This window comes from Ochotona curzoniae, unplaced genomic scaffold (assembly GCF_017591425.1).
Source record: "Ochotona curzoniae isolate NIBS_2020 unplaced genomic scaffold, NIBS_Ocur_1.0 scaffold_2683, whole genome shotgun sequence".
NCBI classification, from domain to species: Eukaryota; Metazoa; Chordata; class Mammalia; order Lagomorpha; family Ochotonidae; genus Ochotona; species Ochotona curzoniae.
In genome coordinates, this window is record NW_024467100.1 from 1 (window position 1) to 14,971 (window position 14,971).

Sequence of the window (14,971 nt, forward strand, 5' to 3'; positions counted from 1 at the left end):
TCCTGTGCCAGGCCTGGGGAGAAACTTGCCTGCACGCCACCTGCCAGAGCCCACCCGAGGGACCCCCTCACCACCCACCCAGCCGGCAGGCAACCCTCTAGTTGGCACCCTCCCCTGGCCCCCGCAGACACACCCCCACCTCAGACACCCGCAGCAGTCCCGCCCGTGGGTGTAGGAGATGCCCAGGCGCCGCACTGTGGCCTGGGCAAACCTGCCCTGTGGACCGAAATCCCTCTTGTGCCTCGAAGCCTGTGGGTGGTGTAGGACTGAGTGCGTGCCTGCTGCCTGCGTGCTGGCCTGTGCGTGCGTGTGTGCATCAGTCGGTGGGTGAGGGTGACCCCGTGCGCTGGAGTGTGCCGTGCGGCGCGGCCCGGCCACCCCGGCTCCCTCGCGACCCTCGGCTCCCGGTGCCCGGTCCCAGGTCCCGACCCGTGGTGGTGCCCAGCGTGGCTGATTGCTTGCTGCCTGGCTTGCTTGCTCGGCGGGAGCGAGGGTGGCTCTGGGGAGGGAAGGGGTGGGGATGGGAGAGGTGTCCCAGGTCCCGACCCGTGGTGGTGCCAGCGTGGCTGATTGCTTGCTGCCTGGCTGCTTGCTCGGCGGGAGGAGGGTGGCTGTGGGGAAGGGTGGGGATGGAGAGGGGTGGGATGGGGAGCGTCCCCGGGCCCCAGGTCTCCAAGGGGCCCGCCCGCTCGCCCACCCGCCCTCCGGCCAGGGCTGGGTGTGTGGGACCCCGTGGGTGCGTGGGTGCGTGCGTGCGTGTGCCAGCTGCCGGGGCTCCCAGCATCGTGCCCAGCCGTAGGAGGGCAGGGCGCAGCAGTGTGAGGCGGCCCCTCGAAGCCTGGCGGCGAAGTCCACCCCTCCAGCGCTCTCCAGTGGAGGAGGAGGCAGCAGCACCTCCCCAGCTGCGGGAGGCGGGCAGGAGGAGGAGAATGCGGGGGTGCAGGGTGAGGCGCCCTGGCTGCGGGCAGGGGGAGGCGGCCTGGGAAGAGAGCTGGAGTGTCCTGGGGGTCGCTGAAGCAGGAGGTGGGCCGGTGTTGGCCTGGCGGTGCGGTGCGGGCAGGGGCGGCAACAGGCTGAAGAGCGGCTGTGAGGCGGTGTACCACCCTGAACGCGCCCGATCTCGTCTGATCTGGGAAGCTAAGCAGGGTGGGACCTGGTTAGTACTTGGATGGGAGACCGCCTGGGAATACTGGGTGCTGTAGGCTTTTGCCCCCAGCCCGTGCCCGCTCCCTCCTTTTCCTGCCTGCCTGCCCGCCCCGCTCGCCCACCCAGCCCCAGCCCACACACCCGACCACCTCGGAACCCCGGCACACAACCAGCGCCCGGCCTGCTTGCCCTGCCACCTGCTGCCCTGCCTACCTGCTCTGGTCTGCCCAGCTTCCCTTCCCACACGCCTCCCACGCCCCATGCAACCCAGGGGCCCGCCGCCACCGCCGCGTGCAGTGCTGCCCACCCCGAGGCCCCCCACACACTAGCCAGCGCCCCAGCCCGCCCTACCCTGCACAGCCACCTGCCACACACACACACACACAGCCGCCCAGCCAACCTCTTCTGCCAAGCACGCACACACTCACGCACGCCACGCCACCATCTGCCCTCGGCCCGCAGCTCCCTGGGCACCTGCCCCCACCCACACCCACACCCACACCCGGAATCGGGCCCCTCCAGGGCACACAGCGCCCGCAGCCAGCCCCCAACAGCACCAACAGCAGCACCACCTCGCCAGCCCAGGCTCGCCACTGCGCAGGGCCCGGCTGCACGCACACTCAGTGTTCCTGTGCCAGGCCTGGGGAGAAACTTGCCTGCACGCCACCTGCCAGAGCCCACCCGAGGGACCCCCTCACCCACCCACCCGGCCGGCAGGCAACCCTCCGGTGGGCACCCTCCCCTGGCCCCCGCAGACACACCCCCACCTCAGACACCCGCAGCAGTCCCGCCCGTGGGTGTAGGGGATGCCCAGGCGCCGCACTGTGGCCTGGGCAAACCTGCCCTGTGGACCGAAATCCCTCTTGTGCCTCGAAGCCTGTGGGTGGTGTAGGACTGAGTGCGTGCCTGCTGCCTGCGTGCTGGCCTGTGCGTGCGTGTGTGCATCAGTCGGTGGGTGAGGGTGACCCCGTGCGCTGGAGTGTGCCGTGCGGCGCGGCCCGGCCACCCCGGCTCCCTCGCGACCCTCGGCTCCCGGTGCCCGGTCCCAGGTCCCGACCCGTGGTGGTGCCCAGCGTGGCTGATTGCTTGCTGCCTGGCTTGCTTGCTCGGCGGGAGTGAGGGTGGCTGTGGGGGAAGGGGTGGGGATGGGAGAGGGGGTGGGATGGGGAGCGTCCCCGGGGCCCCAGGTCTCCAAGGGGCCCGCCCGCTCGCCCACCCGCCCTCCGGCCAGGGCTGGGTGTGTGGGACCCCGTGGGTGCGTGCGTGCGTGCGTGCGTGTGCCAGCTGCCGGGGCTCCCAGCGTCGTGCCCAGCCGTAGGAGGGCAGGGCGCAGCAGTGTGAGGCGCCCCCTCGAAGCCTGGCGGCGAAGTCCACCCCTCCAGCGCTCTCCAGTGGAGGAGGAGGCAGCAGCACCTCCCCAGCTGCGGGAGGCGGGCAGGAGGAGGAGAATGCGGGGGTGCAGGGTGAGGCGCCCTGGCTGCGGGCAGGGGGAGGCGGCCTGGGAAGAGAGCTGGAGTGTCCTGGGGGTCGCTGAAGCAGGAGGTGGGCCGGTGTTGGCCTGGCGGTGCGGTGCGGGCAGGGGCGGCAACAGGCTGAAGAGCGGCTGTGAGGCGGTGTACCACCCTGAACGCGCCCGATCTCGTCTGATCTGGGAAGCTAAGCAGGGTCGGGCCTGGTTAGTACTTGGATGGGAGACCGCCTGGGAATACTGGGTGCTGTAGGCTTTTGCCCCCAGCCCGTGCCCGCTCCCTCCTTTTCCTGCCTGCCTGCCCGCCCCGCTCGCCCACCCAGCCCCAGCCCACACACCCGACCACCTCGGAACCCCGGCACACAACCAGCGCCCGGCCTGCTTGCCCTGCCACCTGCTGCCCTGCCTACCTGCTCTGGTCTGCCCAGCTTCCCTTCCCACACGCCTCCCACGCCCCATGCAACCCAGGGGCCCGCCGCCACCGCCGCGTGCAGTGCTGCCCACCCCGAGGCCCCCCACACACTAGCCAGCGCCCCAGCCCGCCCTACCCTGCACAGCCACCTGCCACACACACACACACAGCCGCCCAGCCAACCTCTTCTGCCAAGCACGCACACACTCACGCACGCCACGCCACCATCTGCCCTCGGCCCGCAGCTCCCTGGGCACCTGCCCCCACCCACACCCACACCCACACCCGGAATCGGGCCCCTCCAGGGCACACAGCGCCCGCAGCCAGCCCCCAACAGCACCAACAGCAGCACCACCTCGCCAGCCCAGGCTCGCCACTGCGCAGGGCCCGGCTGCACGCACACTCAGTGTTCCTGTGCCAGGCCTGGGGAGAAACTTGCCTGCACGCCACCTGCCAGAGCCCACCCGAGGGACCCCCTCACCCACCCACCCGGCCGGCAGGCAACCCTCCGGTGGGCACCCTCCCCTGGCCCCCGCAGACACACCCCCACCTCAGACACCCGCAGCAGTCCCGCCCGTGGGTGTAGGGGATGCCCAGGCGCCGCACTGTGGCCTGGGCAAACCTGCCCTGTGGACCGAAATCCCTCTTGTGCCTCGAAGCCTGTGGGTGGTGTAGGACTGAGTGCGTGCCTGCTGCCTGCGTGCTGGCCTGTGCGTGCGTGTGTGCATCAGTCGGTGGGTGAGGGTGACCCCGTGCGCTGGAGTGTGCCGTGCGGCGCGGCCCGGCCACCCCGGCTCCCTCGCGACCCTCGGCTCCCGGTGCCCGGTCCCAGGTCCCGACCCGTGGTGGTGCCCAGCGTGGCTGATTGCTTGCTGCCTGGCTTGCTTGCTCGGCGGGAGTGAGGGTGGCTGTGGGGGAAGGGGTGGGGATGGGAGAGGGGGAGGGATCGGGAGCGTTCCCGGGGCCCCAGGTCTCCAAGGGGCCCGCCCGCTCGCCCACCCGCCCTCCGGCCAGGGCTGGGTGTCTGGGACCCCGTGGGTGCGTGCGTGCGTGCGTGCGTGTGCCAGCTGCCGGGGCTCCCAGCGTCGTGCCCAGCCGTAGGAGGGCAGGGCGCAGCAGTGTGAGGCGGCCCCTCGAAGCCTGGCGGCAAAGGCCACCCCTCCAGCGCTCTCCAGTGGAGGAGGAGGCAGCAGCACCTCCCCAGCTGCGGGAGGCGGGCAGGAGGAGGAGAATGCGGGGGTGCAGGGTGAGGCGCCCTGGCTGCGGGCAGGGGGAGGCGGCCTGGGAAGAGAGCTGGAGTGTCCTGGGGGTCGCTGAAGCAGGAGGTGGGCCGGTGTTGGCCTGGCGGTGCGGTGCGGGCAGGGGCGGCAACAGGCTGAAGAGCGGCTGTGAGGCGGTGTACCACCCTGAACGCGCCCGATCTCGTCTGATCTGGGAAGCTAAGCAGGGTCGGGCCTGGTTAGTACTTGGATGGGAGACCGCCTGGGAATACTGGGTGCTGTAGGCTTTTGCCCCCAGCCCGTGCCCGCTCCCTCCTTTTCCTGCCTGCCTGCCCGCCCCGCTCGCCCACCCAGCCCCAGCCCACACACCCGACCACCTCGGAACCCCGGCACACAACCAGCGCCCGGCCTGCTTGCCCTGCCACCTGCTGCCCTGCCTACCTGCTCTGGTCTGCCCAGCTTCCCTTCCCACACGCCTCCCACGCCCCATGCAACCCAGGGGCCCGCCGCCACCGCCGCGTGCAGTGCTGCCCACCCCGAGGCCCCCCACACACTAGCCAGCGCCCCAGCCCGCCCTACCCTGCACAGCCACCTGCCACACACACACACACAGCCGCCCAGCCAACCTCTTCTGCCAAGCACGCACACACTCACGCACGCCACGCCACCATCTGCCCTCGGCCCGCAGCTCCCTGGGCACCTGCCCCCACCCACACCCACACCCACACCCGGAATCGGGCCCCTCCAGGGCACACAGCGCCCGCAGCCAGCCCCCAACAGCACCAACAGCAGCACCACCTCGCCAGCCCAGGCTCGCCACTGCGCAGGGCCCGGCTGCACGCACACTCAGTGTTCCTGTGCCAGGCCTGGGGAGAAACTTGCCTGCACGCCACCTGCCAGAGCCCACCCGAGGGACCCCCTCACCCACCCACCCGGCCGGCAGGCAACCCTCCGGTGGGCACCCTCCCCTGGCCCCCGCAGACACACCCCCACCTCAGACACCCGCAGCAGTCCCGCCCGTGGGTGTAGGGGATGCCCAGGCGCCGCACTGTGGCCTGGGCAAACCTGCCCTGTGGACCGAAATCCCTCTTGTGCCTCGAAGCCTGTGGGTGGTGTAGGACTGAGTGCGTGCCTGCTGCCTGCGTGCTGGCCTGTGCGTGCGTGTGTGCATCAGTCGGTGGGTGAGGGTGACCCCGTGCGCTGGAGTGTGCCGTGCGGCGCGGCCCGGCCACCCCGGCTCCCTCGCGACCCTCGGCTCCCGGTGCCCGGTCCCAGGTCCCGACCCGTGGTGGTGCCCAGCGTGGCTGATTGCTTGCTGCCTGGCTTGCTTGCTCGGCGGGAGTGAGGGTGGCTGTGGGGGAAGGGGTGGGGATGGGAGAGGGGGTGGGATGGGAGCGGGAGCGTCCCCGGGGCCCCAGGTCTCCAAGGGGCCCGCCCGCTCGCCCACCCGCCCTCCGGCCAGGGCTGGGTGTCTGGGACCCCGTGGGTGCGTGCGTGCGTGCGTGCGTGCGTGTGCCAGCTGCCGGGGCTCCCAGCGTCGTGCCCAGCCGTAGGAGGGCAGGGCGCAGCAGTGTGAGGCGCCCCCTCGAAGCCTGGCGGCGAAGTCCACCCCTCCAGTGCTCTCCAGTGGAGGAGGAGGCAGCAGCACCTCCCCAGCTGCGGGAGGCGGGCAGGAGGAGGAGAATGCGGGGGTGCAGGGTGAGGCGCCCTGGCTGCGGGCAGGGGGAGGCGGCCTGGGAAGAGAGCTGGAGTGTCCTGGGGGTCGCTGAAGCAGGAGGTGGGCCGGTGTTGGCCTGGCGGTGCGGTGCGGGCAGGGGCGGCAACAGGCTGAAGAGCGGCTGTGAGGCGGTGTACCACCCTGAACGCGCCCGATCTCGTCTGATCTGGGAAGCTAAGCAGGGTCGGGCCTGGTTAGTACTTGGATGGGAGACCGCCTGGGAATACTGGGTGCTGTAGGCTTTTGCCCCCAGCCCGTGCCCGCTCCCTCCTTTTCCTGCCTGCCTGCCCGCCCCGCTCGCCCACCCAGCCCCAGCCCACACACCCGACCACCTCGGAACCCCGGCACACAACCAGCGCCCGGCCTGCTTGCCCTGCCACCTGCTGCCCTGCCTACCTGCTCTGGTCTGCCCAGCTTCCCTTCCCACACGCCTCCCACGCCCCATGCAACCCAGGGGCCCGCCGCCACCGCCGCGTGCAGTGCTGCCCACCCCGAGGCCCCCCACACACTAGCCAGCGCCCCAGCCCGCCCTACCCTGCACAGCCACCTGCCACACACACACACACAGCCGCCCAGCCAACCTCTTCTGCCAAGCACGCACACACTCACGCACGCCACGCCACCATCTGCCCTCGGCCCGCAGCTCCCTGGGCACCTGCCCCCACCCACACCCACACCCACACCCGGAATCGGGCCCCTCCAGGGCACACAGCGCCCGCAGCCAGCCCCCAACAGCACCAACAGCAGCACCACCTCGCCAGCCCAGGCTCGCCACTGCGCAGGGCCCGGCTGCACGCACACTCAGTGTTCCTGTGCCAGGCCTGGGGAGAAACTTGCCTGCACGCCACCTGCCAGAGCCCACCCGAGGGACCCCCTCACCCACCCACCCGGCCGGCAGGCAACCCTCCGGTGGGCACCCTCCCCTGGCCCCCGCAGACACACCCCCACCTCAGACACCCGCAGCAGTCCCGCCCGTGGGTGTAGGGGATGCCCAGGCGCCGCACTGTGGCCTGGGCAAACCTGCCCTGTGGACCGAAATCCCTCTTGTGCCTCGAAGCCTGTGGGTGGTGTAGGACTGAGTGCGTGCCTGCTGCCTGCGTGCTGGCCTGTGCGTGCGTGTGTGCATCAGTCGGTGGGTGAGGGTGACCCCGTGCGCTGGAGTGTGCCGTGCGGCGCGGCCCGGCCACCCCGGCTCCCTCGCGACCCTCGGCTCCCGGTGCCCGGTCCCAGGTCCCGACCCGTGGTGGTGCCCAGCGTGGCTGATTGCTTGCTGCCTGGCTTGCTTGCTCGGCGGGAGTGAGGGTGGCTGTGGGGGAAGGGGTGGGGATGGGAGAGGGGGAGGGATGCGGGAGCGTCCCCGGGGCCCCAGGTCTCCAAGGGGCCCGCCCGCTCGCCCACCCGCCCTCCGGCCAGGGCTGGGTGTCTGGGACCCCGTGGGTGCGTGGGTGCGTGCGTGCGTGTGCCAGCTGCCGGGGCTCCCAGCGTCGTGCCCAGCCGTAGGAGGGCAGGGCGCAGCAGTGTGAGGCGGCCCCTCGAAGCCTGGCGGCAAAGGCCACCCCTCCAGCGCTCTCCAGTGGAGGAGGAGGCAGCAGCACCTCCCCAGCTGCGGGAGGCGGGCAGGAGGAGGAGAATGCGGGGGTGCAGGGTGAGGCGCCCTGGCTGCGGGCAGGGGGAGGCGGCCTGGGAAGAGAGCTGGAGTGTCCTGGGGGTCGCTGAAGCAGGAGGTGGGCCGGTGTTGGCCTGGCGGTGCGGTGCGGGCAGGGGCGGCAGCAGGCTGAAGAGTGGCTGTGAGGCGGTGTACCACCCTGAACGCGCCCGATCTCGTCTGATCTGGGAAGCTAAGCAGGGTCGGGCCTGGTTAGTACTTGGATGGGAGACCGCCTGGGAATACTGGGTGCTGTAGGCTTTTGCCCCCAGCCCGTGCCCGCTCCCTCCTTTTCCTGCCTGCCTGCCCGCCCCGCTCGCCCACCCAGCCCCAGCCCACACACCCGACCACCTCGGAACCCCGGCACACAACCAGCGCCCGGCCTGCTTGCCCTGCCACCTGCTGCCCTGCCTACCTGCTCTGGTCTGCCCAGCTTCCCTTCCCACACGCCTCCCACGCCCCATGCAACCCAGGGGCCCGCCGCCACCGCCGCGTGCAGTGCTGCCCACCCCGAGGCCCCCCACACACTAGCCAGCGCCCCAGCCCGCCCTACCCTGCACAGCCACCTGCCACACACACACACACAGCCGCCCAGCCAACCTCTTCTGCCAAGCACGCACACACTCACGCACGCCACGCCACCATCTGCCCTCGGCCCGCAGCTCCCTGGGCACCTGCCCCCACCCACACCCACACCCACACCCGGAATCGGGCCCCTCCAGGGCACACAGCGCCCGCAGCCAGCCCCCAACAGCACCAACAGCAGCACCACCTCGCCAGCCCAGGCTCGCCACTGCGCAGGGCCCGGCTGCACGCACACTCAGTGTTCCTGTGCCAGGCCTGGGGAGAAACTTGCCTGCACGCCACCTGCCAGAGCCCACCCGAGGGACCCCCTCACCCACCCACCCGGCCGGCAGGCAACCCTCCGGTGGGCACCCTCCCCTGGCCCCCGCAGACACACCCCCACCTCAGACACCCGCAGCAGTCCCGCCCGTGGGTGTAGGGGATGCCCAGGCGCCGCACTGTGGCCTGGGCAAACCTGCCCTGTGGACCGAAATCCCTCTTGTGCCTCGAAGCCTGTGGGTGGTGTAGGACTGAGTGCGTGCCTGCTGCCTGCGTGCTGGCCTGTGCGTGCGTGTGTGCATCAGTCGGTGGGTGAGGGTGACCCCGTGCGCTGGAGTGTGCCGTGCGGCGCGGCCCGGCCACCCCGGCTCCCTCGCGACCCTCGGCTCCCGGTGCCCGGTCCCAGGTCCCGACCCGTGGTGGTGCCCAGCGTGGCTGATTGCTTGCTGCCTGGCTTGCTTGCTCGGCGGGAGTGAGGGTGGCTGTGGGGGAAGGGGGGGGGGGGGAGGGGGGGTGGGATGGGGAGCGTCCCCGGGGCCCCAGGTCTCCAAGGGGCCCGCCCGCTCGCCCACCCGCCCTCCGGCCAGGGCTGGGTGTGTGGGACCCCGTGGGTGCGTGGGTGCGTGCGTGCGTGTGCCAGCTGCCGGGGCTCCCAGCATCGTGCCCAGCCGTAGGAGGGCAGGGCGCAGCAGTGTGAGGCGGCCCCTCGAAGCCTGGCGGCGAAGTCCACCCCTCCAGCGCTCTCCAGTGGAGGAGGAGGCAGCAGCACCTCCCCAGCTGCGGGAGGCGGGCAGGAGGAGGAGAATGCGGGGGTGCAGGGTGAGGCGCCCTGGCTGCGGGCAGGGGGAGGCGGCCTGGGAAGAGAGCTGGAGTGTCCTGGGGGTCGCTGAAGCAGGAGGTGGGCCGGTGTTGGCCTGGCGGTGCGGTGCGGGCAGGGGCGGCAACAGGCTGAAGAGCGGCTGTGAGGCGGTGTACCACCCTGAACGCGCCCGATCTCGTCTGATCTGGGAAGCTAAGCAGGGTCGGGCCTGGTTAGTACTTGGATGGGAGACCGCCTGGGAATACTGGGTGCTGTAGGCTTTTGCCCCCAGCCCGTGCCCGCTCCCTCCTTTTCCTGCCTGCCTGCCCGCCCCGCTCGCCCACCCAGCCCCAGCCCACACACCCGACCACCTCGGAACCCCGGCACACAACCAGCGCCCGGCCTGCTTGCCCTGCCACCTGCTGCCCTGCCTACCTGCTCTGGTCTGCCCAGCTTCCCTTGCCACACGCCTCCCACGCCCCATGCAACCCAGGGGCCCGCCGCCACCGCCGCGTGCAGTGCTGCCCACCCCGAGGCCCCCCACACACTAGCCAGCGCCCCAGCCCGCCCTACCCTGCACAGCCACCTGCCACACACACACACACAGCCGCCCAGCCAACCTCTTCTGCCAAGCACGCACACACTCACGCACGCCACGCCACCATCTGCCCTCGGCCCGCAGCTCCCTGGGCACCTGCCCCCACCCACACCCACACCCACACCCGGAATCGGGCCCCTCCAGGGCACACAGCGCCCGCAGCCAGCCCCCAACAGCACCAACAGCAGCACCACCTCGCCAGCCCAGGCTCGCCACTGCGCAGGGCCCGGCTGCACGCACACTCAGTGTTCCTGTGCCAGGCCTGGGGAGAAACTTGCCTGCACGCCACCTGCCAGAGCCCACCCGAGGGACCCCCTCACCCACCCACCCGGCCGGCAGGCAACCCTCCGGTGGGCACCCTCCCCTGGCCCCCGCAGACACACCCCCACCTCAGACACCCGCAGCAGTCCCGCCCGTGGGTGTAGGGGATGCCCAGGCGCCGCACTGTGGCCTGGGCAAACCTGCCCTGTGGACCGAAATCCCTCTTGTGCCTCGAAGCCTGTGGGTGGTGTAGGACTGAGTGCGTGCCTGCTGCCTGCGTGCTGGCCTGTGCGTGCGTGTGTGCATCAGTCGGTGGGTGAGGGTGACCCCGTGCGCTGGAGTGTGCCGTGCGGCGCGGCCCGGCCACCCCGGCTCCCTCGCGACCCTCGGCTCCCGGTGCCCGGTCCCAGGTCCCGACCCGTGGTGGTGCCCAGCGTGGCTGATTGCTTGCTGCCTGGCTTGCTTGCTCGGCGGGAGTGAGGGTGGCTGTGGGGGAAGGGGTGGGGATGGGAGAGGGGGAGGGATCGGGAGCGTTCCCGGGGCCCCAGGTCTCCAAGGGGCCCGCCCGCTCGCCCACCCGCCCTCCGGCCAGGGCTGGGTGTCTGGGACCCCGTGGGTGCGTGCGTGCGTGCGTGCGTGTGCCAGCTGCCGGGGCTCCCAGCGTCGTGCCCAGCCGTAGGAGGGCAGGGCGCAGCAGTGTGAGGCGCCCCCTCGAAGCCTGGCGGCAAAGGCCACCCCTCCAGCGCTCTCCAGTGGAGGAGGAGGCAGCAGCACCTCCCCAGCTGCGGGAGGCGGGCACTAGGAGGAGAATGCGGGGGTGCAGGGTGAGGCGCCCTGGCTGCGGGCAGGGGGAGGCGGCCTGGGAAGAGAGCTGGAGTGTCCTGGGGGTCGCTGAAGCAGGAGGTGGGCCGGTGTTGGCCTGGCGGTGCGGTGCGGGCAGGGGCGGCAGCAGGCTGAAGAGTGGCTGTGAGGCGGTGTACCACCCTGAACGCGCCCGATCTCGTCTGATCTGGGAAGCTAAGCAGGGTCGGGCCTGGTTAGTACTTGGATGGGAGACCGCCTGGGAATACTGGGTGCTGTAGGCTTTTGCCCCCAGCCCGTGCCCGCTCCCTCCTTTTCCTGCCTGCCTGCCCGCCCCGCTCGCCCACCCAGCCCCAGCCCACACACCCGACCACCTCGGAACCCCGGCACACAACCAGCGCCCGGCCTGCTTGCCCTGCCACCTGCTGCCCTGCCTACCTGCTCTGGTCTGCCCAGCTTCCCTTCCCACACGCCTCCCACGCCCCATGCAACCCAGGGGCCCGCCGCCACCGCCGCGTGCAGTGCTGCCCACCCCGAGGCCCCCCACACACTAGCCAGCGCCCCAGCCCGCCCTACCCTGCACAGCCACCTGCCACACACACACACACAGCCGCCCAGCCAACCTCTTCTGCCAAGCACGCACACACTCACGCACGCCACGCCACCATCTGCCCTCGGCCCGCAGCTCCCTGGGCACCTGCCCCCACCCACACCCACACCCACACCCGGAATCGGGCCCCTCCAGGGCACACAGCGCCCGCAGCCAGCCCCCAACAGCACCAACAGCAGCACCACCTCGCCAGCCCAGGCTCGCCACTGCGCAGGGCCCGGCTGCACGCACACTCAGTGTTCCTGTGCCAGGCCTGGGGAGAAACTTGCCTGCACGCCACCTGCCAGAGCCCACCCGAGGGACCCCCTCACCCACCCACCCGGCCGGCAGGCAACCCTCCGGTGGGCACCCTCCCCTGGCCCCCGCAGACACACCCCCACCTCAGACACCCGCAGCAGTCCCGCCCGTGGGTGTAGGGGATGCCCAGGCGCCGCACTGTGGCCTGGGCAAACCTGCCCTGTGGACCGAAATCCCTCTTGTGCCTCGAAGCCTGTGGGTGGTGTAGGACTGAGTGCGTGCCTGCTGCCTGCGTGCTGGCCTGTGCGTGCGTGTGTGCATCAGTCGGTGGGTGAGGGTGACCCCGTGCGCTGGAGTGTGCCGTGCGGCGCGGCCCGGCCACCCCGGCTCCCTCGCGACCCTCGGCTCCCGGTGCCCGGTCCCAGGTCCCGACCCGTGGTGGTGCCCAGCGTGGCTGATTGCTTGCTGCCTGGCTTGCTTGCTCGGCGGGAGTGAGGGTGGCTGTGGGGGAAGGGGTGGGGGTGGGAGAGGGGGTGGGATGGGGAGCGTCCCCGGGGCCCCAGGTCTCCAAGGGGCCCGCCCGCTCGCCCACCCGCCCTCCGGCCAGGGCTGGGTGTCTGGGACCCCGTGGGTGCGTGCGTGCGTGCGTGCGTGCGTGTGCCAGCTGCCGGGGCTCCCAGCGTCGTGCCCAGCCGTAGGAGGGCAGGGCGCAGCAGTGTGAGGCGGCCCCTCGAAGCCTGGCGGCGAAGTCCACCCCTCCAGCGCTCTCCAGTGGAGGAGGAGGCAGCAGCACCTCCCCAGCTGCGGGAGGCGGGCAGGAGGAGGAGAATGCGGGGGTGCAGGGTGAGGCGCCCTGGCTGCGGGCAGGGGGAGGCGGCCTGGGAAGAGAGCTGGAGTGTCCTGGGGGTCGCTGAAGCAGGAGGTGGGCCGGTGTTGGCCTGGCGGTGCGGTGCGGGCAGGGGCGGCAACAGGCTGAAGAGCGGCTGTGAGGCGGTGTACCACCCTGAACGCGCCCGATCTCGTCTGATCTGGGAAGCTAAGCAGGGTCGGGCCTGGTTAGTACTTGGATGGGAGACCGCCTGGGAATACTGGGTGCTGTAGGCTTTTGCCCCCAGCCCGTGCCCGCTCCCTCCTTTTCCTGCCTGCCTGCCCGCCCCGCTCGCCCACCCAGCCCCAGCCCACACACCCGACCACCTCGGAACCCCGGCACACAACCAGCGCCCGGCCTGCTTGCCCTGCCACCTGCTGCCCTGCCTACCTGCTCTGGTCTGCCCAGCTTCCCTTGCCACACGCCTCCCACGCCCCATGCAACCCAGGGGCCCGCCGCCACCGCCGCGTGCAGTGCTGCCCACCCCGAGGCCCCCCACACACTAGCCAGCGCCCCAGCCCGCCCTACCCTGCACAGCCACCTGCCACACACACACACACAGCCGCCCAGCCAACCTCTTCTGCCAAGCACGCACACACTCACGCACGCCACGCCACCATCTGCCCTCGGCCCGCAGCTCCCTGGGCACCTGCCCCCACCCACACCCACACCCACACCCGGAATCGGGCCCCTCCAGGGCACACAGCGCCCGCAGCCAGCCCCCAACAGCACCAACAGCAGCACCACCTCGCCAGCCCAGGCTCGCCACTGCGCAGGGCCCGGCTGCACGCACACTCAGTGTTCCTGTGCCAGGCCTGGGGAGAAACTTGCCTGCACGCCACCTGCCAGAGCCCACCCGAGGGACCCCCTCACCCACCCACCCGGCCGGCAGGCAACCCTCCGGTGGGCACCCTCCCCTGGCCCCCGCAGACACACCCCCACCTCAGACACCCGCAGCAGTCCCGCCCGTGGGTGTAGGGGATGCCCAGGCGCCGCACTGTGGCCTGGGCAAACCTGCCCTGTGGACCGAAATCCCTCTTGTGCCTCGAAGCCTGTGGGTGGTGTAGGACTGAGTGCGTGCCTGCTGCCTGCGTGCTGGCCTGTGCGTGCGTGTGTGCATCAGTCGGTGGGTGAGGGTGACCCCGTGCGCTGGAGTGTGCCGTGCGGCGCGGCCCGGCCACCCCGGCTCCCTCGCGACCCTCGGCTCCCGGTGCCCGGTCCCAGGTCCCGACCCGTGGTGGTGCCCAGCGTGGCTGATTGCTTGCTGCCTGGCTTGCTTGCTCGGCGGGAGTGAGGGTGGCTGTGGGGGAAGGGGTGGGGATGGGAGAGGGGGTGGGATGGGGAGCGTCCCCGGGGCCCCAGGTCTCCAAGGGGCCCGCCCGCTCGCCCACCCGCCCTCCGGCCAGGGCTGGGTGTGTGGGACCCCGTGGGTGCGTGGGTGCGTGCGTGCGTGTGCCAGCTGCCGGGGCTCCCAGCGTCGTGCCCAGCCGTAGGAGGGCAGGGCGCAGCAGTGTGAGGCGCCCCCTCGAAGCCTGGCGGCGAAGGCCACCCCTCCAGCGCTCTCCAGTGGAGGAGGAGGCAGCAGCACCTCCCCAGCTGCGGGAGGCGGGCAGGAGGAGGAGAATGCGGGGGTGCAGGGTGAGGCGCCCTGGCTGCGGGCAGGGGGAGGCGGCCTGGGAAGAGAGCTGGAGTGTCCTGGGGGTCGCTGAAGCAGGAGGTGGGCCGGTGTTGGCCTGGCGGTGCGGTGCGGGCAGGGGCGGCAGCAGGCTGAAGAGTGGCTGTGAGGCGGTGTACCACCCTGAACGCGCCCGATCTCGTCTGATCTGGGAAGCTAAGCAGGGTCGGGCCTGGTTAGTACTTGGATGGGAGACCGCCTGGGAATACTGGGTGCTGTAGGCTTTTGCCCCCAGCCCGTGCCCGCTCCCTCCTTTTCCTGCCTGCCTGCCCGCCCCGCTCGCCCACCCAGCCCCAGCCCACACACCCGACCACCTCGGAACCCCGGCACACAACCAGCGCCCGGCCTGCTTGCCCTGCCACCTGCTGCCCTGCCTACCTGCTCTGGTCTGCCCAGCTTCCCTTGCCACACGCCTCCCACGCCCCATGCAACCCAGGGGCCCGCCGCCACCGCCGCGTGCAGTGCTGCCCACCCCGAGGCCCCCCACACACTAGCCAGCGCCCCAGCCCGCCCTACCCTGCACAGCCACCTGCCACACACACACACACAGCCGCCCAGCCAACCTCTTCTGCCAAGCACGCACACACTCACGCACGCCACGCCACCATCTGCCCTCGGCCCGCAGCTCCCTGGGCACCTGCCCCCACCCACACCCACACCCACACCCGGAA

General features: G+C 71.6%; 9 pseudogenes; all 9 read left to right on the forward strand.

The window, feature by feature from the left end:
* The first annotated feature begins 1,090 nt into the window (after positions 1–1,090).
* Positions 1,091–1,205, forward strand: LOC121171692 (annotated as a pseudogene).
* Positions 1,206–2,755: 1,550 nt separating this feature from the next.
* On the forward strand, positions 2,756–2,870 carry LOC121171672 (annotated as a pseudogene).
* Positions 2,871–4,418: 1,548 nt separating this feature from the next.
* LOC121171673 lies at positions 4,419–4,533 on the forward strand (annotated as a pseudogene).
* A 1,557-nt stretch (positions 4,534–6,090) lies between these two features.
* On the forward strand, positions 6,091–6,205 carry LOC121171674 (annotated as a pseudogene).
* A 1,549-nt stretch (positions 6,206–7,754) lies between these two features.
* Positions 7,755–7,869, forward strand: LOC121171675 (annotated as a pseudogene).
* Positions 7,870–9,416: 1,547 nt separating this feature from the next.
* On the forward strand, positions 9,417–9,531 carry LOC121171676 (annotated as a pseudogene).
* Positions 9,532–11,079: 1,548 nt separating this feature from the next.
* Positions 11,080–11,194, forward strand: LOC121171678 (annotated as a pseudogene).
* A 1,552-nt stretch (positions 11,195–12,746) lies between these two features.
* Positions 12,747–12,861, forward strand: LOC121171679 (annotated as a pseudogene).
* A 1,548-nt stretch (positions 12,862–14,409) lies between these two features.
* On the forward strand, positions 14,410–14,524 carry LOC121171680 (annotated as a pseudogene).
* Positions 14,525–14,971: the final 447 nt, after the last annotated feature.